Source organism: Ciconia boyciana, chromosome 6 (assembly GCF_034638445.1).
Source record: "Ciconia boyciana chromosome 6, ASM3463844v1, whole genome shotgun sequence".
In the NCBI taxonomy this organism is placed as follows: Eukaryota; Metazoa; Chordata; class Aves; order Ciconiiformes; family Ciconiidae; genus Ciconia; species Ciconia boyciana.
Genome location: NC_132939.1, coordinates 26,178,703 through 26,204,160, shown reverse-complemented (window position 1 = coordinate 26,204,160; position 25,458 = coordinate 26,178,703). Strand labels below are relative to the sequence as shown.

General features: G+C 43.1%; 1 protein-coding gene across 8 annotated transcripts in view; it reads right to left on the bottom strand.

Moving 5' to 3' along the window:
- The window catches only part of TSPAN18 (tetraspanin 18), a 169,991-nt gene extending 149,836 nt beyond the window's left edge, over positions 1 to 20,155 (bottom strand). For 4 of the 8 annotated variants that reach the window (XM_072865001.1, XM_072864989.1, XM_072864994.1 and 1 more), the window contains exons 1-2: positions 18,930 to 19,444; positions 2,644 to 2,767 (exon numbers count right to left, since the gene is read on the bottom strand). The gene's annotated coding sequence lies outside the window, so the exon portion shown is untranslated. Of the gene's footprint in view, positions 1 to 2,643; positions 2,768 to 18,929; positions 19,445 to 20,059 lie in introns of those variants that run through there. The other 4 variants (XM_072864992.1, XM_072864995.1, XM_072864999.1 and 1 more) reach the window with 2 other exon arrangements.
- Positions 20,156 to 25,458: the final 5,303 nt, after the last annotated feature.

The window sequence follows — 25,458 nt, the reverse complement described above, 5'->3', positions numbered from 1 at the left end:
ACGTTGTTTTAAACTGTCATAAAAACACCTACTGAGCATAAAAAAAAAGCTTCTTCCATTACACGTGTAGCAGCAAGAGCTGCTGTTGCCTTTGCCAGTAGTACCTCAGCAAAATACATTTGAGGACTCTGTGCTCTAAAATCTTCTTGGCCGTACCACTTTACCATGCCTCAAGGACTCAGCCTTCTTTTCTCCAACCTCAGTCAGTCCTTCTGAGTTGAAACAGCCAGTTTGAGTCTTTAGCTTTCTTCTGGACACCCTGACATACCTCAAACGAAGGCAGGGAACTACAGAGAACTCCTTTCCCAGTCTAAAGTTTTGGCTCCTTTTGTTCCTTTTGAAAATCCATTTGCATTATTCAATGACAACATAGTACACAAGAATGTCTGTTGAGCAGGGTGCCTGAGATTATACAGCCCTACTATCTGCAGAATAAAATAACTGATATTACTTCTGTTGCTAAAGAATATCCAGCTAGAGAAGCTGTTGCTGCCTTTGGCCATCCGTCATGGAGCAGCCACCAACAGAATGTAAATGCACCATGGGCACTGTGACCCCAAGTCAGCACCTTGCATGATGGTCTTGGAGCTGAAAGCACTAGAGTGCATCATGCTGAGGCGTCAAAGCTGTGAATTAGCTTGGGTTCAGGAGGAACATAGCCACATCACTCAGTGCTATTGGTGAGCAAATAAACAGGGAAGCCATCATGGAGCTGTGCTGCATTGCATAGACTTATGAGTTCGGAACTCAGGACTAGCTCTTCCTCTCTTTCCCCACAGATGTTATAGACATGCCTCAGCAGCTTTGCTGAAAATGGAGCATTGTGTAAGCACAGAAGGAGATTTTACAAGTGGAGAAGAGGAAGCCAAAAGCAGTACATTTATGATCAGAAAATATTTTGACCATCATATAACTAACTGTTGTGACTCACTTCTACAGTTATCACAGAAGTCAACAGATTAAAAGTACTCAAAAGATTACAGGATGCTTGCATGGATAATGGGACATGCAAGGCTACTGTAAACAGTGTAAATGGATAAAGAAGTTATAATCCCATAAACCAATCTCTAATTGCCTACAGAAAGATGGAACTTGCCCTGTCCTACTCATCAGTTGTGACCCTACGTTTTCTGCACTCTTCTCTGAAGCTCTGCTATTGGGTACTCTCTGAGACAGACTTATTTTCATATATGTATATCACATTTTCATATATCACTCTGGGTAGTTCTTCCATGGTCCACTGTAATCACTGGATTCTGTCTACATGGGATGGCACAAAGGCAGGAAGATTTGATTATAGGCAAGGCAGGGAGGAGACCCTGCAAGGGACTGAGCTTTTTAAGGAGAAATATCCCTGGATTATTTTTTCCATTTTTTGTCATGTTCTGGACTAACAACATAAGCTGGGAGAAAACAGGGAGCAAGTATGTCAGAACAGGGAGTAATCTGTATATCCAGTTGTGATGCCAATCTGCAGTTGGGCTTAATCCTGTCAAACTGCAATCAAGAAGATACATAGCTAAACAAACAGGCCAGAACCTCTCTCATGTTAAACATTCAAAACTCAAAGGACTACTCTCTAGGCACCACTAATGATAAAATCATGAAAGAGCTCAGGGTGTGCAAGAGCAGCCCACAGATTTCCAATGACTGTTCTCTAAAGACAGTGTTACTTACGGCAACCAATACCGAGAACAGTCATGCTGATGGCACTCTTCCAGCAAAATGTTATCAACACTCTACTTCTGTACACAGCTAATTATACCATGCCCAAATGCCACAGGGAGATGGCTGCTCTATCAGGAAATGCACAGAAACATATGCTGCCATATGGAGGAGACAGTCTTCACTGGGACCACTTCTCTATGTGTAGAAGGCCTCCCAGCCCTATTCTGTTATTGTTTATAAAGCAAGTTCCCTAGAAGGTAAGCAGGAAAAGGGAAAAGCAGAAAAAAATGGCAAAACATTTCTGTCCAACTTTTGGTACAAGAACACCAGCAAGTGGGAAGGAAGGTTATCCCTTCTCTGTAGAAGGGATAACAAAGCTTTATGAATGTTGCAGAGCACTGTTCCCTAAACAGGAACTTTGCTTTGTTGCTAAAAAGCATTGAGCTGATATATCCTACTTGGGAAATTTAACCTAACTCAAGGCTTATACACCACTTCAAGCCCACTTAAAAATGCAACAAGGCTCAATTAAAATGCAATTGTACCAAACTAAATGTCTTGATTTCTAGCAGCGGTTTGGTAACCAGCCAATAAATCTTAATTAGAAATTATCAACCTCACACTAACCAAATCCATTTTCATTTTTGTGCTCAAAGACCACCTAACGTACACCGGGGCTGACTTTATTTCTCAACTCAAGGGTCTCTGTCCTTATTCTCCTCTCCTCCAGATAGGAGGAAACAAAGGGAATCCTTTGTTACTTGTCTGCACACTCTTACTAACCTCATACTTGGATGGCTGGTGTAACTATCAGTTGCCAGCAGTCATTTACATCAGTTGCAAAGTGACTGTAAGATGATACTAAATAAGAATGGTAGCAGTTTGCATCAATGTAAAAATCACAAGGTGTTAAATAATGAAACTGTCCCACCCCTCATCTCCACTTGCAATCCCAGCTAAGAATTTTCCTTTTACCTTTGAGCCTGTTAAATTGTATCTCTGATGTTGTTCGGTCTTGGTGCTTTTAACACTAAAGTCTCTCGGTCCTCTGCACCAGTGAGGAATTCATATGCCACTGTTAACTGGTGCGGCACAAAATCTGAGTAGAAGAACAAAAACAGTTTCATTACACACATGCAGTTTAGTTTGAGGGCCTTTTCATAAACCCCTCCTCCCATGGCTTGCATCCACTTCAGCTGCAAGGCTCCATCAGTCAGGATGAAATGGGAGAATAGCTTAAGAAATCTCTCAAAGTTGTAATCTGGAAGGCACTGGTTACCAGCAAGAAGCACTTAAATCAGCCAGTAATAGAAGAAGTGCTGAGTGGGATGTCAGCTACGTGCTCAGTCTTTCCTGTTCTGTATTCAAATTCTCGCCCTGGACCCATCACAAGAGAATGTGTGATCCAGTTCCACCGGAGGGTGTAAAGGCAGCAAACAATGACAGAGGCAGCTGAAAGAATCAGGCAGGAGAGTCAGTACGGAAATGTGATTCGGATGGAAAGTGTGACAAACAATTTCAGCCCTCAGTAAAGGGCAAGACTGTTTCTGAAGACCACTGTCAAAAAAACCCATCTTAGTGCCATGAGAAGTCTTCCTGAAGAACCTTCAAAGAAAAGAGGGTATTGTTCTAGAGATGCTTGTTATTAATAAAAGCTCCTGTGATTTTTCAGAAGATTCATATCCACTGTTTCATGCCAGCACTTTCACCTTGTTGAAGGCACCTTGCCTTGGTGCCTCACAAGCACCAGAAATGAAGAAGCTTGGCTACCTATGGTGACTTGGGGTTGATTGGCTTTCATGTCTAAGGTTCAAAATATAGTTGAAGCTTGTCCTGTGGTCAGAGTTTTAATTAAGGCTTTTTATTTCTCTGCCTCTCTCCCTTCATATGGATTTTCTGATGTCTAATAGCAGGTGAACTAATATTGCCATTCCCCCGAAAGGACACTTACCTCTTCCTAACTGTCCCACCTCCAAAAAAATCTGTAGTAGCTTAACAATCTCTGATACTACTGCTTCTGAAAAATTTCACTGAAATTGGTTCAAATGGCATCAGAACAAACGATTATATAAACTTTTTTTGCCATAGGAAAGCAGGCTGCAAGTGGAAAGCAATGGTTAAATGGTTAGCATGTGTTACTGTTTGTTCAGCACAGACTTACATGTACTTCTACCCAATACATATGGTGCTGAGAACCTTGCAGGCTACTTCTTAGTAGTTTTTGCTAGCTGGACTGCAGAATGATGTCACATGGCTCAAGCTGATGGTGTCAATACAGTTTTGTAGGGCTGTCTGCTACCCTGTGGTCTTCTGATGCTGCTATTTTGAGGTTAAAATTAGGCATGAATTTGTTCTAAAAGTGTTATAATTGAACCTGATCTGTATCCTGTAACATGAACCCTGTACAATACTGATCCATTTGGCTTTTGCAAGAGTTTCTATAAGCTGGCATAGTTCATGCAGAAAGCTCTGTCAGGACTGGAAGCTCTTGCAGAGTTTCCACTGACTTGCTATAGGACCAAGTTATTCCTTGCCCCATCTCAGCCCTGTATCTATGTTAATGGAGATAGTAATCCCTATCTATCAGAGTCCTGTAAGATTTAATATCTGCAGAAAACATTAAAGTGCTAAAATGGAGCCAGACACCAAAGTGTTACTTTATGCTCTGGTCTTGATAGAAGGGATTTAGGCATTTCAATTATTGGTCTCCAGCACAACCTACCTTTTGTTCATGGATGGATACACTAATGAGCAGAGTTGGATGTAAGCTTTCTGATAGAACAGTTTTCCATTTGAAAAATGCCAGTTTAACAGAATCAAACTATTTCATGGGAATGTACTCGCTTAATTGAATTTTCTGGCAGAAATCTGCCCATTTCCTCACAGGTTCTCCTGTGTACCTGATCAGTGAGCAGAATTGAGAGCCTGGCAAACCTAGCTCCAGCTGGGATACTAAAGATTTTCCTGGCAGGAAGCCTGGAAGCCAAGGAGCCCTGTTTGAGCCAGGGCAACCAGGACTGCTAGGATCCCAGCTGTGTGGCAGCAAGCCTGAAAGGAAAGTGACGGCAACTTTGAGCCATTTGGACAAGGCTGCTTCATTTAAAAAGCTCAAAGAAAGGCATTTGGATTATGTTTTTCAAATTGAACCACTAGAATTTACAGCTTTTGGTCTCAGGGAAGACAAACAGTTTTGCCGTTAGAGTTTTTCCCAGACTTTTTCCCATGGGGTTCTGGGCTGCAGACAGACCCACAGTCAAGCCTACTGTCTTGATTTCCCTGTTGGTCATGTTCACACCTGTAGGTGAGGGAGGAAACAAGAACAGTTCAGCAGGAGGAAAGTGCCTCTGAAGATGTTTGCGCTGACAGCAGCCCATCTGGGTTTTTTTCAAGGACAGGTGGTAAGGGGGGGCCACGTTGACCTTATTAGAGGTATTTGATTGCTCAGTCCACTGTTGTTGATAGATTATGTGAAGAGCCAAAGCAGAAGGTCAAAAGCCACCAATTACTTAAAAAAAAATCCAAAGTGATAAGCAGCAAACTGGCAAGGTAAGCAGCATACAACATTAGACAGCCAATAGAATAGAGCCACACTCCCTAGTGATCTCTCTAGGGAGTCAGGAGGCCAGCAGATGGGTTTCTGTAGGTGCAGCTGTATGTCCAGAGAGACCTGATAGGCACTGTACATGACTGCAGATCCTATGTCCCCATTTTGATTCTTTCTTCTCTTCCATGACTTTTGGTAGAGTCTACATCAGTCTCACCTGCTAGACCCATCAAATGCACGTCTTTCTCCCTGTGAGTCTCTAGAGCTGTTAATCCAGCTGCTGCCACAAGTATTCAAGCTGTGTAAAGGACAGATGAAGAAAAGACAGTGGGAGGAAAGGAAGGAGTTCATAAAGATCAACCATCAAGCTCTACAAATGAAGAATGCAACCCAATAAATAACTGAAAGGCCACACTTCCTGGTGTGTGTCTGATCTTGGTTCTCAAGCTCTGAAGCCTGCACTTGCCTTCTATTTTTAAAGAAAAAAGAATTTTTAAAAACCCCAACTTTTTCTAAGTTTCTTCTTTTAGAGGGCAAACTTTCTACTGACAATTTCAATGTGTGACCCCTTAAAAATGCACATCTGCCTGCCAAGAGACCCAAAGCTCTCTGTAGACTTAGAAGATTCAGTGCCAAAGGAACCTCCCATTCTTTCCTCTCAAATGCAGTTAAAAATAAAATATTACTACAAACATTGGTGGTAGCTCTGACTACATATGTGTAGTGGAATGGAGGGAGAAGAGTGAAGAATAAGAAGGTCATACTGATTCTCCACCTCTGACTTCAAATTTTGTTGTAATAACAATTGCTAATGACTTCCTAGTAGAGCTAATTACAAAGAGGCCAAGAAGGTGAGAATTTTGCAAAGAATGTTCTCTCTCTTTAGAAGATGAAAACATCTCATGTTTCCTAATGTTTCCAGTCTATTGAGAAGAGGGTAAATAACCCAGAGCATCCTCACAAAATCATGCAAAGCTTTTCTGGAAAGTCTTCAGCTTTCACTGATTTTTGCTTTAATTTCCAAATTGAAGCAGCTCTGGTTGCTAATATAACTTTATACACTTCAGTAATATACACCCACGTGAGGCAGAGCTGAAAGCAAAAGGAAAAGTCACCCTGCTGGTGCTCTGTTGCAGGAGGACAGGACACTAGCACAAATAATAACAGAAAATGCAGTGGAACAGGTACGCTTGCAGAGTTCTGGAGAGAGGGGAAGCAAGACTCAGAGAAGGCAAATCTGCATCTAGTTTTTCCTTGCATATGTCTTCCTTTCATGCTCTCTGCTGACACAGATTCTTCAGTACATGCTGCCTGAGTCTGTGTTTATGAACTTCCCCCAAAGGCAGAAGCTGGGGCTTTGCTTCAGAGAGGGGAGCTGCCAAAGAGAGCAGCGTTGCCCAGGCAGGTATGGCAGCAGGCTCTGGGGAGGGAGAATGACAGCAAGAGGAACAGGGAGCTGAAGATTCAGAAGCAGATGGTACCCTCTTTCTTTCACATCTTCTTTCACCTCCTCCCACTTGGGCACTTCTATGGTGTGGGATGATAATTTAGTCTGGATATCCATTTCTAAGATGAATACCCTTTCACTACCCTGCCATCGCACCAGAAAACCATTCTTCTCTCCACACCTTTCTTCCTGTCAGAACAGTGGTAGCCTATGCCTGAGATAGCAAAACCTTGTTGAAGACTCAGACTAGGAAATACATGCAGAAATGTGGAAGTGAGGAGAGAAACCCAGGTTTGCAATAACAGAAGACTGGCCTCAGAGAAGCTTGACTTTCTGCTTTACAACAGGCCTACCTCAAAGCAGCTGTTAGTTCTTTTCACTCCCAGTCTTTTCACAAAACCTACAATGCAAAGCAAGAAAATCCAAAGAGAACCTACAAAACCCTTGGAATACCAGGTCAGAACAGAGGTGTGAACTTTGTCTTTCAAAGAGTGTTCAAAAGCTGGCACAAACTTAGAGGCAGTGTCTGAGGAATAGCTCAGTCAAACTGGCAGTCTCAAATCTCACCTTTGATAGAGCTTAGCTCATCCCAGACCCACACTTTTTGCTGAGCAAAAAGCATAATGTCTTGTTAATAATAAATAGCCCTGTGTCTCCTGTACTTAACACTGGAGCTTTGAGCAGAACCACAGCACTTTATAAATTATCTATTTCAGCTGATTCAGGGCCCTCTGGGAGTGTTCTTGCAGCAAGCATCTTGCTCGCCTGTAATGGAATCATACCATTAATGCAATTTCAATTAGACATACATTATAGTGCACAGGTGTCTAAGCAAACAGTGCACAGGAAGCTTCCCCCAGGGACTCATATCCTGGGGAAAAGGTGTGTAAGTGGGAGACTTTCCAAGGGGTCCTACAATTGCACCAAAAAGGTGCCAAAGAAATAAGCAAACCACCATGCTACAGTGGAAGGAGGAATGTGTCTGTGAGGAAAAAAAACCCACTTGCTGGTAGCTAATTCCAAACTTCCACCTTTTCTGGTTATGAGGTGAAGAACTGTCCTGTACGTACCCAATAATCACTTCAAGAACAAAAAACCCAAAATATTTTTATCAGCCTCCGAGGCTGTACTCATGGTCCCTGATAGGAAATCCTTTTCTCCTTTGGAAACTGCCCGACTGTCTTCCACGGAGTAAATACTCAGTGGTCCCTTGGTCTGGCTGAGACTCTGAGCCAGCTGGGTTCCTGGAGAAGAAACAGATGCTCACCATCTACATAGTTACTCTTGCAATAACAGTCCAGACTCCCAGAGAGCTGGCACCAGTAGTAGGTGGCTGCAGTGGGATATCTTGCCAGCTCTCTAGCCAAAGAAATCCTTTGGTGTATTACAAGCAATGCTAGTCCCCCTGGAGCACAGGGTATAAAAATCTCATTTAAATCTACATCAGGATAAGCTTTTCCAGTCTACTGCTCAGGTCTCCATTATACACCCAACCTGACCTGCAAGGACCCTTTCTCTGAATGTGTTGATAACTCAGGGGAAAAATGAGAACACGGTCTCTATCAGTTTTTGCTCTCCTTGCAAGACTGCCAATGAGGCATCTAATTAATGTCAGTTATGGTTGATGTTTTTCTGAGGGGGAACTGAATGAAAGATTTGCTAATTTATTTCATGCAGGACCTACCAAGAAATATCAGACACTAATAACTATCAGTCAGTGCTGAGCTGAACTGGATTTGAAATGGCAAGTTACAGATAAAAACTTCCCAGTCTCCTCTGCTGTCCTGCCTCCTGCTGATCACCCTCATTAATAAGTTCTTGTATTAGTGGCAAAAATATGAATCAGACTGAACTCATGTAATGATAATACTGGCCTGAAAAAAGCATTGCCATCAATTAATGCAGGATTTGTCTCAATGATTCAGCAAAACCCCCTCTGCTGTCTTTCTTTGTGGGCCTGGATTTACCTGCCTGGGTCTTTCTTCTCCCATGTTTGTGGCAACCAACACCTTCGGAACTTCCAGGTGCAAATAAACAACTTGGTGCTTGAGCTCAAAGTCAGGTTCCTAGTCATAGGGCCATTAATAATTCATACTCTCAATAAATTGTCTCAGAGCCCTTTCAGGGGCATTCAACAGAAGTGTGTTGCAGCTCCACATGATCACAGTTGGCACCACTCTTAAACCCTGCACTCTTCTGCTGTATGAATACAAACACTTATTCCAGATTCTCAAAAAATGGGGTAAGAGGGATGACATAGCAGACAGACCTATTTTCCACTTAATGTTTATTGAGGAACATTCCAGAAAGCCAAGGAAAAGGATATTTTAGTTTGCAGCCTGCTATCTAATTTCCCTACATAGCAAATATAAGTCAGATGGTTTGCTTGCTTAGTTACTTTTCATTGACCACTTAAAAGTAGCAATCCAATGATGCACGGACCACAAGAAAACCACTGTCTAGTCATTCGCTGCCCTCATGAAGGACAGTTGGTGCTGCCACCTGTTACGCCCTTTTTTGACAAGTGAGTAACCAGAGTAGACCTCCCTCACACATCTCCACAGTAATGGAAAAAAGCAGGCTACTTTCAGCTTGGCTGAAGTTGCTCCAGGCAGATTCTTGCCATTGCCAGTCATCTGGAGGCTGGCTCCCAAAAGCATAACAGCCTGGACAGATGGGGTGGCTACTGCTCAAGGATAATAAAATGCTACCGCAGTATCTGACACCTGACAGCAACTGTAGTGATCATGGCCTTAAGAGAGGGCAGAGCATTAGATCGTACAAAACAACTTCCAGACCTCACGCAACTCCAGAAATGATAGTGTATATTGAAGAGCCGCAGGACATCACCTGACAGATGATGCCATCTCTTACACCTCTAGAAGATGAAATATATTTGTGACACCTGTCAGAAAGTACAAAACACACAGTAAATCACCTTCTTCCTCTGTTTTTGGTGACATCTTAGATATATATGAGGTGTCTTCCAAAACTACTTATTTCATCCTTATCACGGTTTTCTTTGAACCTTGCTAATCACCGCCTCTTACAAAAGAAGCATACAAAAGAAGCATACAAAAGAAGCATACAAAAGAAGCATACAAAAGAAGAGTCAAAGCAGAAGGCCCAATGCTTTAATATGGGTTGTTGACTGCTCTTTGTCTTTTCTAAGTGTCGATCAGATGCACATTGGCCATTTCCATAGCTGTGAATTGTATTTCCCATTTGGACATACACAGGGAAAGAAACCTCTTTTAACCTGCATATCCTCCGCTGCAAGTAGCCCTGCAAATCCTTTCCTCAGCACCAGTGCTCTGAGAGAAGTCCAAAGTGGTTGTGCTTGAGTAAAATCATCTCTCAGTAACCCCACACACAGAGAATGTGCTGCTCCTCTGACAGTGCATCCTGCTGGCCCTTAAGGGATAATTCATGTGCAAGGCTCCAGATTTAATTAGAAGGCTTCCCATTTTAACACTACCAAAGGATTAAAATAATTGGAAAAAAGTAGGCAAGCTGTGTGCCCTTGAGGCTTGACAAACAGAAAAGGGTGAAAGGGATACAGCCCAGGCGAGATGGAAAATTCCACTGGTTCTCAACCTCTCTGCCCTTAACCTCAAATATTTTGCAGACTGTTAATTTAATCTGCAACTCTCCCCCAGCTAACCTCAAGGCTCAAGAAGGGCTGAGGTTATCACCTCATTTCCGAAACTGCTCGTGGAGGGAAACAGCTGGAGTTGTCCAGCTGTTCCCCCAAATAAAGGAAATGAATGAAAAGGAAGTCCTGTGAGTGCGCATGAGGAGGAGAGGCTTTGCAAGTGCTGACAGCAACTGCAGAGGAGAAGACTCCTCCGAAGGAATTGCCTTTAGAAGAATATTTATTCTAATGGGAGCTGCAGCGAAACAGGTTGGGAGCAATGAGATTGCCTGTGGTGTCCACGGTAGGATTCCTGAGGAAGGCTCAAAGGGAGTGACAGGGAACTGAACCAAGGAAAGTTGGCAGTGCTTGCACAGGCTGTGCTCGTAGATGAAAGACTGTGAGCCTTGCAGGCGACTGCCCATGAAGCACTTAGATGGCCAGGACATCAGATTAGCATCCAAACAGCAAAACGGCTTTGTTTGTTGCCCCAGAATACTGTAAATTGCATGCAGGGTTGAGCCAGCATCTGCTGTAAGTCCATCCAGGAGCTGGGGTGCCCTGGACTCTCATTTAAAACCTTGCATTATTGCAAATGAATGAAAGGTAAGGATGGTTTCAGTGTGGTGCTCAGCTGAATCAGAGACTGATCACGCCTGGTTATGTTCTGCAGCTCAGCTTAGGTATTTCAGTCCTTACAACTTTCACTACTCTAGTTCAGAGCCCCACAACCCCTTGTGCCCAGTGCCTCAGCTCAGCTGATGTACACAGACTGACCCTGTTCTGGGACTGACCCTCCCTCTATGCCAGTCCTGCCTCATCTTGTTTGAGATTCAGTCCTGAACTCTCTTGTTTCTGTTCCAGTCCAAAACCTCACTGGAGTAAAAGCTACTGACTGTAGCAAAATAGTGTGAATAAGTCTGTGGAGGAGTCTGCACCAGCAGGACATTTTCAGAGGATGAGATAAACAAACTCTCTTGACATGACCTTGTCAAAACCTAATCCCAAAGCTCCAGAAGTGAAATGCTATTTCACGCTTCCACTGCCTCCCTAGCTGCTGAATGTTTCACGACACCTTGGGTTTGGCAACAGGAAGCTTAAGACTTCTGTTTCTGATGGCTGGTGAATACACAGACTCTGCTTCTGCCCATATGCAGCTGTAACAAGAAGAGGGGACAGAGTCAACATGAGTGTCTCTGAAGCAGAGAAAGACACAGTCTCCCCTGTTTTGAACAACTTATAAGGCAGTTTTGGTGCAAATGTTGCACCAAACTACTGTATTTCTCCAGGACTTACAGATTAAAGTGGCATTTGAATGGCCTGACATGCTTTCAAGACATGCTTTCAAGCTTTAGAGATTCACAGGAAAATAATATTTTTCTCCATCCAAACTCTTTTAATTCTCCCTGGCTATAGATGCTTAACTCATTTTTGCTTTAACCCACAACGTTTCTTTTTGAAGCAAGCTTATAACACAGGAACCTTGCACAAGAAAAATCCCAAATTATAATCCAGAGAAATTACATATAGACTGAATTCCAGTGAGAGTGCATTGCTCCAAAAGGAAGGAATAGAATAGTTAGCCTTTCCTGAGGATAATGTGAGTCTGAGTCCTACTGGCTAAAAAAGACAGGGAGGACTCCCTTTAACAAGAAATGTGGATAGATTTCCTAATTCTAGAAAACAGAAAGAACAGCTTAAAAAACTACCACTAAAACTTACTGACATACCAACAATCTCACAAACTTTGAGTGACCCAGAGAAGCTGATCCAATGTTCAACAGCAAGAGTCACTCAAAATCCTGTGTAGCGTGTAGTGGTGAAGGTAGGGATGTGAAAAATTTGCCTTACATTTGCTTGGGCAAAATAGGCTATACAGATCTATGTCTTATAATGATGATCTTGAAATTCATCAAAAAGTTTAGTATCCTTGAAAATTCCAGCACCCACAAAAGGCAAAAGATTTGGTGAGGAACAACTGGAGTGTTTCCCTCAGAAATCAATGGTCTATCACTAAATCAAAAACTCCTCACCTAAGTATAAAGCTTTTTTATTCTTCTTGAGTATATTGTAGGATCTCTTCAAGCAGGCCTAGCTTCTAGAAATGGTAGCTGTATCTGCATATAATTGATTTGCAGCAAGCCAGTGATCTTCCATCCCTATTACAGCCCCCCCAGCGGCCTGAAGTCTGCTTGTCTGGTGCTGTTCGAAGGTACTGGGAAGAGGCTGCGACATGCTCTCCAGAACAACTGCCTCTGCACCAGGGCCCCTCTTGGCAGAATCACTAGTTAGTCAGGAAGCCTGGTCTCGGGACAATGCTAGACTGTCCCTTAAAATGCACTAAGTCTGCTTCCACTTGCAAGAAGACGACATACGAGAAACTTTGGTGAATGGTAAAATGATCCCATCTATGCATCAAGTGGTTACTGGAAAAGGACTGGGATACCATTAGGGTTAGCTCATTCAGCTCGCCGCAAACTAATGATGTGCAGAGAGTTCTTTCTTACGAGAGCTTGGACCTGCAAGCAAACGTCTCATCTCTGAGATTCTCCTTTACCAAGCAAATCTTCATCAGGAGATGTGGGAGGAAAATGCATCATGTGTGAGACAGATGCAGGGCTTTGCTGCTGGAATTTGGGGTTGCTGCAGAATCTCATGCTGAAAGGCACAGGCCCAGTCCATGATAAACCATCACCACGTCCTCCCCACAAAGTGTGATTAGTTAGGGTTTCTTTCCTAGCCTTCCCGGAAATGTCAGAACTGCCAGTCCATCTTTACTACCTTGCTAACAAATTACAGGTGTTTTTCTATGTATCCAGGAAGATTAAAATCCATAAAATTGCCCCCTTCATCCCCACCCACTTCCACCCCAGCACACTAATACAGACTCAGAAATATTCCCAGAAAATCCTGTTACCAGCTATTGTCTTTTTATCCTACTGTTGGTGACCCTGACAAATAGAAATCTGAGACAATATAGTTGATATAACAGTACAGGCTACAGCCCATTCTTTGAGCTTCTTGAAGCCATGAAGCCCTGTTTCTCTACAGCAAGGGAGCAACTTTGATGGTATGCCAAGTAGTGACTGGAGCTGGTTGGAATTTTTCATTCAAAGTTGGTTTTAGCCTGGTTCACTAAGGAAACAAGGCATAAGAAACCCAGTTCTCCTTTTGTCTCTTTACCATCCCAACAAAACTTTGATTTTGCTGGCCAGTTTAAACCAACCTGAAGAGGGTTTTTTGGCCCCAAACTACGCAGCTTGTACAAGTTCAGAAAAAATCGGTGTCTGGGTATAGGAGAGAAACCCTGCTAAGTGCACCCATCCTGTGCTGAAGTAAAGCTGCAGTGTGAGCTTGGGACTTAGCAGATACCAGAGACTCCATGGGAGAGAATATTGTTATAAATGCTCCCACTGTGAGAAAATCTTTGAAAGCTACTTACACCTTATCACACATCAGAGAACTCTGTCAATCTTGAGAAAATCATAGAAAGCCAGGCATCACTAGTCCAATGTGGCTATTAGTTTGTTTAATTAGATTGCTTTTCAGAATTGTAATGTTAACTAAAAAGAGATTTTCACCCAACTATATATTTTTAGCAATTTTTTTTTATGTTGTATGACTGATGTTCTTAGGTTATTAGGGAAACACGTACGCATCATTATTTGAAAAAAACCCAAGCAATTTCACACAATCAGATCTGAGACTGGGACCTAGGCATCCTGGCTTTTACCCCTCCAGTACTCTGCACTGTCCCTTCTGCCTGTTGGAGACCCACCTGCTCTCCTTTACAGCTAAAGCTGTTTACAGCAGGTCGCTTTTTACACACGTACTCATTTTCACCGAGCACAACATGGTATGTGGGTGCCATTGCATTGAGGATCATAGTTCTGCTGAAAAAGTTACGAATATGAAATAAGTCCAGTTGGAAACCAACACCATGAACAGGCTGAAAATGCTCATACTTAGTTTCAGCTTCCAGCTGGCTTTGACACCTACAGGTACAACCGAGCCCCACTGATGCACCTGCTTGTGACCCCGCATATACTCGTACCTTGGCACACAACCTTGCGCAACATACAAGCACTGATGTGCCCAGTCGCAGATGCACCCCGACCCGTAGCACCAATTTGCTCTGGGCTTGCTGCCATTTTTGTGAATAGCTTCTAGGTTAATCTTTGTACAAAGACCGCTGCATCGCACTAGCTTCAGAGTGTGAAGACTTGCATAACAGTTCAGCCTCCAAAGGAAATGTCAGCATATTCCTGCCATCACAAGGTGCAGTTCATGATACAAAATAGTCAATATGTAGGCTACTGCTGGAGCTGTGCCTGCCTCATGATTAATTTCTAGTCCATGCAGATACTAGAAGTTGAACTTTTCTGCCTTCCACACCTTGATTTTCTTTCTCTCTTCTTCTTGGCCTATGTGGAGATAGGCCAGTTAATGAACTGCCCCATTGTAAGCCATTCCCCAAGCAAGCTGGAAGAAGACACAAATCCTCCTCTTTAGGAACAGCCCCTGTGTTAGAGGTTTGTAATATACACAAAGACTGTGTAGGACCACTTCTTCAGGTGTCTCTGTCAAATGGGAGAGCTTTCACTTGATCTGCTTTTTCCTTCTTGTTATTGTCTTTACCCTGGACAGCTTTTTCTTTCATGCAAGCTGTGGAACCCCCAACAGAAACCTATCCGTGTAACAGAAAGAAAATTACTCCATACATGTAATGTTGCCCTTTCATCCATCAAAGGAAAGTCTAAGCATGAGGAGGATGGGGAGTTTGTCTAGTGAAGTTACAGCCTGACAGCTCCTGGCTGAGCTCTCTCCCTTTCAAGCTTTTGTGTTCTTAACATCTATCAGTATCAAGCTTCTCTGGGTCTCCGACCTATATCCAGTACCCTTTCTAATCTGGAAGCTACTTAGCAGAAGAGTATTCAAAACACCAGGAGAGGTGCACACTTTGGAGCCACGTATGAGAAAAGGATCATCGGACTCCACCCTAAGAGAGGACTATCCTCCCAACTCCAGCAATTGCAGCATCTCCAGTAAAAGGCAGTGACCAATCAGCAGGAACATAGTGCCAGACTTCCAGTTGTTTTGCCAGTTACCCATACCCCTGGTGTTAAAGGCAAGGAATACCCACCCACAGAAAGAAGAAAAGGAAAAGGAGGGGAAATAAAACCTACTTGGACTACCTGAAAGTAATTTTACATGTGAAAGGTTGAAAGACCTTGTTAATTTTGTGCAACAGAAGGGGCCAGATGACAACTGAGATACGCTGAGAGGTTCACCAATTGCCAGAGAAGAAGCCTCTCAGGAAGAGATCAACTGAGCAGTTTGGTCCTTAGGCCAGTCACAGAGCACACACAAAGTAAGAAGGACAGACAGAGGGAGATCAGTCCCTTGCCGTGTTGTGGATGTGAGCTCATGCTGGTTCTGCTGGCAGTCCCAGTCTCTCCCACCTGGAAATGGTAGCCATATTCCACGCATTATCGCTTTGTTCAAATTGTCACGTTCTTTTCAGCTGGATGGAGGATCTAGTTCTCACACACTTTTGAGTCAACTTCGTGTTCCTTATTGTGCAGCTTGAAGTAAGGAAAGGAGATAGTCAGGATCTCGTGAAAGGAGGGGAGGGTGAGATTTCTGCCTTTCAATCAGTGCAGTTAACAACACTCAAACACCATCTTTGTGCACCACTTGCAACTCCCTGCAGCCTCTATACCACAGAGCACTCCAAGCTTTGGCATGAGTGAGAGTAAATACTGCAATAATTCACATGCTTCCCTTCCCCCATCCTGACCTTAATGGAAACCACATGAGGAACACAAGACACAGGGGAAGATCACTGGGAAAGGCAAAGCTATGCAAACAATTAGCCACCGAGCTGATGGCATGAAAGCCTGGCAGCTGTCTCACACCTCTCTCCCGGCAGAGAGCCACCCTGCCTCCAGCTATTCATAAGCACACCTTATGTGTGTGTGTACCTCCTGTCACTGCTCTGAGGTGGCAAGACAGTGAGGACACAGAGGACCAGGAGGAGAGGCAGAAGGGGCAACTTGGCCCTCCTGCTCCCAATCCTTCCCCTTCTAGGGGGGAATCTGCTACCTGCATATCCCCAGTGGGATACTGTTATTACTATTGCTACACTCTCAAGCAGACATTCATTTTCTCCTGACCCAAAAACATGAACAGAAAAAAATAATTTCTTCAAACCTTCCAAAACAATTAATCTTCAAACAGAGACCAAGCCTGAAGCATTTCAGTCAGAAAGCAGATGTTTTCAAAGCTCTGAACATACATCAAAATGGGGCTTAGAAAGTCCTGAAGGAACTTCCTGAAGGTAACTACCTGTACAAAGCTATCATGCTCAAAAGGGAATTAACATCCATAAGAAGAGATAATCCACAGGGTGAAGCTGACCTACAATGATGAATATGATTCTCTAAAGACTACGTACCAAATGACCGAAACAATGATTGACTCTTGTAGAATTAACTGGGTTAGCACAGTTCATTGAAGAAAGGCTGTCACCATCTTAAATAGTCTCTAATATACTGTCTTCTCATATACTTTCCCATACAGTTTTCAAGCAAAGGTGACATGAGGAATTACTGTGACTCAAGCACAGTAGGATATGGGAAAGCAGATCTATGTGTGTATGTGGGTGTGTGTATGTGTATGCATATAAGCATGCATGCCATATGGCTGCTCTTCCCACTACGTTTTCATTGCATTCAGTGGATTATTGACCTCAAATGACATTCTTGGTGGGTTCTCTCAATAACACGAAGGAGCTCACACACCTTTCCTGGAATCTCTAATGAATTGTGGAGGAAAGATGGTTTAATATTAGTGCTATGCTCAGAGTCTTGGGGCTTCAGAGCTCAGTTCACAGCTTAACCACTGCCTTCCTGTGTGCCACACGGTGTGAGAAACACCTAACCACGCTTTCCCTTAATTTCCTTCTCTAAAATAGAAACAATAGCATACACTTAAAAAGAATACTGTCTGCAGCTCCCGAGAGCTTTGAAATCCTCAAAAAGAAGCAAGGGGGGAAAAGAAATTTTTAGGTTATTTTGAAGGACCAATTGATAAAGATGATGCCAAAAGAAAGAGAAAATAAAAAATAAGAGTCAATTTGTAAAAAATACTATTGAGTGAAGAAAATGTGAATTTTATTAACTGAAGCTCATCTATTCAAGTAACCTTGGAACTGAAGCAACACTGGAAACAAGAAAGATGATTCTGTATCGATCATGGGATTCATTATAATTTTTCAGTGTATGCATTTGAAAGATGTGATGTCTACAGAAGTGCTCCCTAATGTATAAAATCCACTAGCTGCCACTCTCAATTAAATGTAGTTAATGAGATCTCTGTTCACCCCATAGAGAAGCGGGTTGTGTCTCCACAGTTCATTGAAAATGGAGTTAAAACATGGCTGGGATTTTAATTGGTTATTGTGGATATCACCAGGACATGTCTCCTATGGTCTGTCTGGTGTATATGAGGTTCATAAAATCCAATAAAGCATTTAAACAAAATCCAATAGATGCCTGAGGCCCTGGGCTTTAATACCAGAACATGAAGCAGACATACGTAGAAATCACCATTGACAGGGTATCCCTTGCTGATCTATACATGACAAAGGAGAAGTAGCTTTCACAGCTGTATCCCCTCCCCTAGATGCAGCAGGGCATGGTTTTATCCCATGTCAAACAGGTGTAAAAGAAACAAGTTAGAGCTGTCGTGCTCTATCATGTGCCAGAAGAAGGAGGAAGTATCTTCTGGGAGCTGCCAAGGGACAACTGCTTGCTTTTTCTTTTTGGGACTCCTGGGAGACAAATGACCTGGAGGAAGGACAAGGCTATTGAGGCGATTCTAGCAATTGGAGGTTGAAAAGGATGGCTGCTGGTGGTGACGATTAGGACTATGTTGCTTCCTACAGTTTTCTGGTCAAGGATTCTTATGGTCTGGTTTTGAATGAACAAGTGATGTTCACCCCTCACCTCTCTGTGGCAGATTTTTCTCATAAGATGACAGAATGGAAGGTGGTCTCAGCTGAAACTACTCTTCACTTTATTTTATGCCTGGGCTCCCAGTTCATCCCCAGAAACATACTGACCTCTTTCAGCAGCTTGCTGAGACTTCCTTTCTCTTCTGGAAAGGGTGCAGGAAGAAAGCTGAACTGGGGGATCCCTGCCTGACTTTGCTTGGAAATTTGTTTTTCTCCTGGTCACCAGTTAAGAGAAAAAACAAAACAAAAAAGCCAACATTGCAAATTCAGCACATTTTTTCATCTCAAAGGGTCTAAAAATACTCTGGAATTATTGAGCTGAAAATCACAGTTATAATAAAGTGGAAATGATTCCATCAGGCAAGACAGGCCAGCTGTATCATTACTGTTGCTGGGCTGAATCCTCAGAGAGACCATTACACCATCAGCTGAGCAATTACAAAGACTCTAACTGCACTCCCTGCAATAACTATCCTTAAGTGGGCACTGGCCTAACAGATTGTGCAGCAGCCAGACAAAAAGCTGAGCTGAGCGGCTGGGAAGGGGGGCAGGGTGAAGATTAGATGCCTTGTAGAAATAAGCTGAGTACTACCGTAGATTATTAGCCGTACTCACTTACCTGTTTCTTGTACTGATTTCCTATGGATCCTCATATTTGGGGTTCTCCTCAAAACACTGCTTTGATCCACACAGGACAGCAGCCCCCAAGCTCCCTCTTTCATCTGTATGATTCTTACAAGCTTCCAAACTTTTCATCTGTGTCTTGATTATGGCTCCAGAGGCTATTAATTCCCAGAGAGCTCTACTGACTCAGGACAAAGCAGCTGCCACATTAGCTAGCAGCAGCTTGTTAGCTGGTCGGGATAACCAGCTAAAGCAGGAACCACAAGTTACAGATGGCAGCAGTAGCACATCTCACCCTGCTGTAACTGAAAGGAACTTTCACTGTGAGTAGCTCAGTTGGCTCTGCTTACAGCAAAGCTAAGTTTGGCCCTTTCCCTTTTCTGTGTTTTCCTCTCTATTTTTTATCCTGTTCTCCTTTGCTGCTGGTGCAAATATTTTTTGCAGTTCCTGTTCAGAAATCCACTATTGCATCAGCTTCATATCTCATCTGAAAATATCGCTTTCCTTTCTCTCTAGTTCGTGGGCTGGTTCTGTCCTGCAGTGTGATTTGGCTGCACTGTGGTGGACTACACTTTTTGGGATTACTTTGTTTTACTTGGCATGGAGGGGGCTGCTGTGCAGCAAGGGAAGGGCAGGGGAAGAGAGCTGCTGATTCATTGCAGCTGTTTAAACAATCCAATCACCTCATCCTCTCCTTTCCTTCCGAAAGCCCCACTCAGCATTTCAAGGCCAGCCTGGGCTCCTGCTTGCTTTTGTTTTCCTGCCCCTTAAGGTTGTGGCAGCAGCAGAAGCATGTTCTTGGGTCGTGTTTTCTTCAGCCAGGGTCCACCTCCAGGTCCTGCAGAATCCAAGCCCATGACTCAGAACAAACATCTAGCACCAGCACTCCAGCTCCCCTTACTCCGGGTTTCATGGGCACTAATTCAGTGGCTGAACACAGGCTGCGTTTATTGCCACGTCCAGGGTGATTTTGCAGGGGAAGTAGAAAGATATCTGGAGGGCACACCTTAGCAAAAGGTCCTGGGATTAATCACACTGTGCCAGGAATATTTTTGCCTTTTCTTGAGGGAAATTTTGGCAGAATATAGTAATTTAAATTTTGGAGGGGAAGAAAAATGTACTTACGGGACCAGGAAGACAAGTAATTCTTCTGCAGGTAATGGAGGAAGATTTGGCCTGCCAAAGACTCCACACATTTTCAGAATCAGCTCCTCCTGAGACCAGTGGACAATTATGGTATGTATAGCATGGAGACACACAGCATTGAATCCTAACCCAGAAGTCTAGGGAGGCAAACAAAAGGACTCAGAGATAAAGCTTGGTATGCATAGGACCTGGGTTCTAGAAATGCCTGCAAGAGCAGGGATTAAGGTTTATGCACACAACTCCTGTGTTCCTGTGAGGTGAATTATGTGATCTTAGGTTTGGCAGCTGTTAGGAAGAGCTGGGTGACTTTGGGGCACTGACAAAGAACAAGGAATTAAAGGAATATAAAAGGCATTTTATGACCTGGACTAGCAATCCAGGCATGTGGACAACAACCACAGCGTATTTACAGAAACTGTGATCTAGGTGATCAAATAGATTTTAAATCCCTGGATCCTGGTTCTACTCCTGATTTGAATAATATTGTGCAAGTTGCTTCACTACTCTCTGTTTTCCTCTTGCCTTTCCTTTGTCTTATTTAGCTAAAAAATGTCTGGGTAAAGTATGTTTGGTTACTGCCTGCTATAGCAGCATCATGAACTTCATCAGCATCTCCAGACACCTTGGTAATAATGATAATTGAATGTGTTTTCTAAAGATCACATTGATTAGTACACTAGAGACAAATGGGAGAGAGACTTACCAGGATGCTAGGAGATAGCTAGAGGGATAAACATCTCTAGTACTGTGTGCAAGATAAACTGGGATTATCGGGTTGACACAGAGCATTTATGCTTTCCCCACTGAAGGACATCATCATCTTCAGATTATGTGCAGAGACAGATGGAAACAAAACACCACCAAGTGAGGCCAAAAGGAGACTTCCTACGTGCGACTGTGGTTTGGGACACACTTTCCCAAGTACTTGGCATCTTTCTTTTCTTATTAACATGAGAAGGAAAGCATGTGGAAGCTGAGCTCTGCATGGGAAACTACTGTATAGCTTTGGGGCCTGAACAATGAAGTTATGTGCTGGAACTGCTCTTATACATAGAAGACCTCTGGAGGGAAGGCAGAAGCCAGGGAACACTGAGAACATGCTCAGCACTGCCTCTCCCTAAGGACTGGTGTCTGGATTTCATCATGAAGTGACCATTTTTTAGCAAATGGTATGCTCTACTTGTGGATGAGAGGACAGTGATGAATATTGTTTTACCTTGAGTACAGAAATGTCTTTGACATGGTCTCCCATAGTATCCTCGTAGTCAAACTGGTGAGATTTGATTTGAATAGGTGGACCTCCTATTCCAAACCTCCTATTTCCAAGTGGAAAATAGGAGGAACCTCCAGGCTCAAAGGGCTGTGGCTGGTGAGTAGCGGTCCCTAGGGATCAATACTGGGGACAATACTTTTTAATGTCAAGTGTTGTCTAAGTTAATAAACTGGACTTTGGGACAGTGCACCTCAGCAAGTTTGTGGATTGTACCAAATTTGGATGCTAGAGCACAGGGCTGTTATTCAAAGGGACATTGACAGGCTGGAAAAACGGGTTGAGAGGAACCTGATGGAGTTTCAAGAAAGACAAACTCAAAGTCCTGCAGCTGGTACAGGATAATCCCATGCAAGAGCAGCAGTGTGAGAATCTATATTTCAGTCAATGCCATTTGTCCTGACCACAGCCAGGGAATTCTTTCACTCAGCGGGCACCAGCTGGATAGAAAGCAACTTTGCAGAAAAGGGCCCAGAGATTCTAATAGAAGACAAATCTATCATGAGCCAGCAACGTACCTTTGCATCAAAGGCAGCCAACCACGTACTGAGCTGTATTAGCGAGAGTGGAGCTAGCTAGTCAGGGGTGATTATTCTCCTCCGTTTGGCACTGGTGAGACTACACTTGGAGTACTGTGTCAGTTTTGGGACCCTAGCGCAAGAGGGACACTGACATACTGCAGAAAGTCCAACAGAGGCCACATTAATTAAGAGGAGAGCCAGAGCACTTGACAACCAAGGAAAGGCTGAGAGAGCTGGGTTTCTTCACCATTATAGAAGAAGGTTAGGGAGAGATATTATTGCTGTCTTTGATCATATAATGGGAATCCATAGAGGAAACTGAGCTAGACTTCCCTCAGAGGTACACAGTGACAGTCTGAAAGGCAATGGGCACAAGTTGCAACACGAGAAATTCCAGCTAGATGTCAGGGTAAAGAAATTAATAATGGGGGAGTTAAACACTGGATGAGGCTCCCCAAGAAATGGAGGAATCTCCATTCTCAGAGATGTTCAAAACTTCAGTGGATACAGAGCCCCAAGTAACCTAATCAAACTTGACCCTGCTTCGGCTGTGGGGGCTGGACTGGATGACCTCCAGAGATCCCTTTTGACCTCAGTTGGTCTGTGACTTTTTCCAAAAAACTTGGTCTTCATCTTCCTGCATTCAGGCCAGAAGCATACCTGTGTTTTGAGACTAAACTTTCTATAGTACTATCTCCTTCCTAATGGTCCACCAGGAAAGCCACCTCCTGAGAATATGGCAAACCTGGCTTAAGTTTCTTTGCCTGCTTTGTGGCCTGAGAGGCTCATGCATCCATGAGGCTTTCGTCAGACTGGGGAAGGCCAGGTATACCTTTGGTTTGCTTATGGAGTTTTTTCCACCACAAACTGCAGAGATCAGAAATCAGTGCTGCAGATGAATGCTGATGCTCGATGCAGGCAGAATGTATCCTGAGGACTCCTCAGTACTGCAGGCAAGCATGCAGCCCCTTGCCTGGCAGCATGTGGGCCAGCATCCTCGGACAGGGCCAGGCAGTGTGGAAGGAGCTGGGCTTATTCCTGCCATCAGATGACCACTGGACTTGCCTTTTGGTTTTGAATACGTGGAACAGCAGTCAGGATCCCAGCAGTACATCTATTTGATCTCAGTCAGCATGGGCCTAGCTGGAGATTTGAGAAACCTTTCCAAAGTATGCCATTTTTCCTGACCACAGCCTGTGGGTTTCTTTCACTGACGTTTCTGGGCAAATAGCATGTTTCTCAGAGCAGTAATGCAGCCAGAATGGACACTGAACTACAGCTGTTATCTCAGAATTGGCAACATGTATATTACACATTAGTATAACAAACATTCAGTGTAAGCCAGAGTAGAACCAGGCCCTTAGATATTTACCTAAATTAATAGAATCACATTACTATTTTGGTAGCAGATGAATCAAAAGGAGTTCCATGTCTTAGCACACGCCTTCCCCCCTTCTCTCCCACTTCGCAAGAGGCTAGGCTGTGGGAGAGGATACATAACGTACCACACCCGTTTCCTACACAATTGCTACCTCACCTGTCTTGCACCAGTTGTCAGGAAAAATATGTGTGTTTGTTAAAACCAGTGAAAGCTTGACTGAGAAAGAAATTAAATTATTTCAGTTTGGATTGGTAGGATCCCACCCAGTGTGGAAACAGGCATCTTGAATATAACAAACAATTTAGGATTAAATTGCACACTTGGTTCCATATGATTGACTTCCCTGGGATTGTGCTGACAGAAATGAAAATAGAACTTAACTCCTCAGATTTCAATTAAGTAGATAAGTCATTGTCTATGCCTCCCTCCTGGTTACTTTGAGAAAAAGGTCCATTATTAACTTACAAGATTGTCAGACTTAGAATTCTACAGTTGTCAAGTTCTGTAATGTAATATACACCCAGAAAAGATATTGTCAAACCTAAATGCAGACGTGATGTGAATGAGAGGACTGAGATAACTCAATGCACCAAGCATGAGCCCCCTTGCTGTTGCCTCAATAACCCACCTCAAGGTATTGTTTACAGTTTTATCAGCTTTTACAGTTTTATTTTGTTCCACACAAGTGCTTTATGCAGGAGTGCGTGATATAGGCTAGTCACTCCCAGTAGCTGACCACAAGAAGCCAGGCCATAGTCATTTGCGAGGTATGTTGCTATGAATGTCTCAGACTGCATGTTACCAAGGCTCTCTGTAGACTCATTTGGCCTATTTACCTCATGTTGCAGTGCATATTTAAATTTAAATGGCAGCTAAAAGCCCAGGGTACTGACCTAATCATCATTCAAGTATTTTTTCCATTGCTTTTCTCTTTCTGTATCTGCTGCTATAATAAATTAGCTTGCTGTGTAATGGGTTTAGGGTGTTGGGTTTTTTCCCCGACACCCTCAATAAATGTGAGAAGCACCAAAGGGCAGGGAAAGAGCACGCTACTCAGCAGAAAGGGGCTTTTGTGCTCTTCACAAATAATATAGTAAATGAAGAAGCAGAATAGCACCGAGACTGTGTCAGCAATACATTGTACTATCAAACCTAATACTTTATCCTTCACAGGAAAAGAAAATATTTCAATTCCTGGTTTTTAATCTGCTATAGACCAAACAAAACATTTATACATTTTCTGTGAAGTGAAAATCCTTATATTCCTCACTTTCAGAAAGCATTCATTCTAAGATTCTGAAATGTTGTTCTGAAAATGTTTTCACAGTATTTCAGGATATGAGAGGAACTATGACAACTACTGACATAAAGCTTAATAGAATAATGGAAATACTCTATTACATTTAATCACTAAGGGCACCTGCTACTTAGTACTGATTGAAGCAACTTATCTTAATTTCTAGATCAAGTGTCTTCTGTTAGTGCCTTAATGAAACAGTGTGACATACAGGAAAAATTACTTTGCTTTGCATATTGCCATTTAAAATGATTCAGGGGGAAAAATCAACCCAAACAAACACTTCAGTATTTTCCCTGTTTTGTAAACATCTCATTTTCCATGAAAAACCTTTTATAACAAAAGTGTCTCTTGGGCAACCTTAGTCTATGGACAATATGAGCTCATTCCTAAGAAAAAAGGCTCAGTAAAGCCCAAGCAGGAAGGACACTCTTATTTAATCTTTTGAATGTCCTATTTCAGTGCTGTTCAAGTCACCTCGTGTTGTTTTAAGCAGAGTAAGTGTAGGCTCCCCCTACTCCAAAGTATGAATATTCTCACTGCCATGCTGCACCAAGTTAAAAATATCTGGTTTAGATAAACAGGGCCACAAACTACATATAGTCAAGGCATTAAAAACAAAGATCTAGCTTGTCAAAAGCAGAGGCATATTAGTAAGGACATTAGTAAGCATTACTTCGAAAGTAGAGGTCGGACAACAGGGGCTTTTGAGGAATTAGGGGAAGGAGCAGCCCAGGCTCTGGCAGCAAGGAGGGAGAGAGAAAGGCAGCGCAGTGGTGCTGGGAAGCTGCTGAGAAGCAAAGTGGGAGCACTCGCTGGCAGCTAATTCAGGTACCGAACCATACTGGAGGGTCTACTTGCACAGCCCTACTTACAGGTAGGCCCCACTGAGAGTGCAGTAGCTAAACA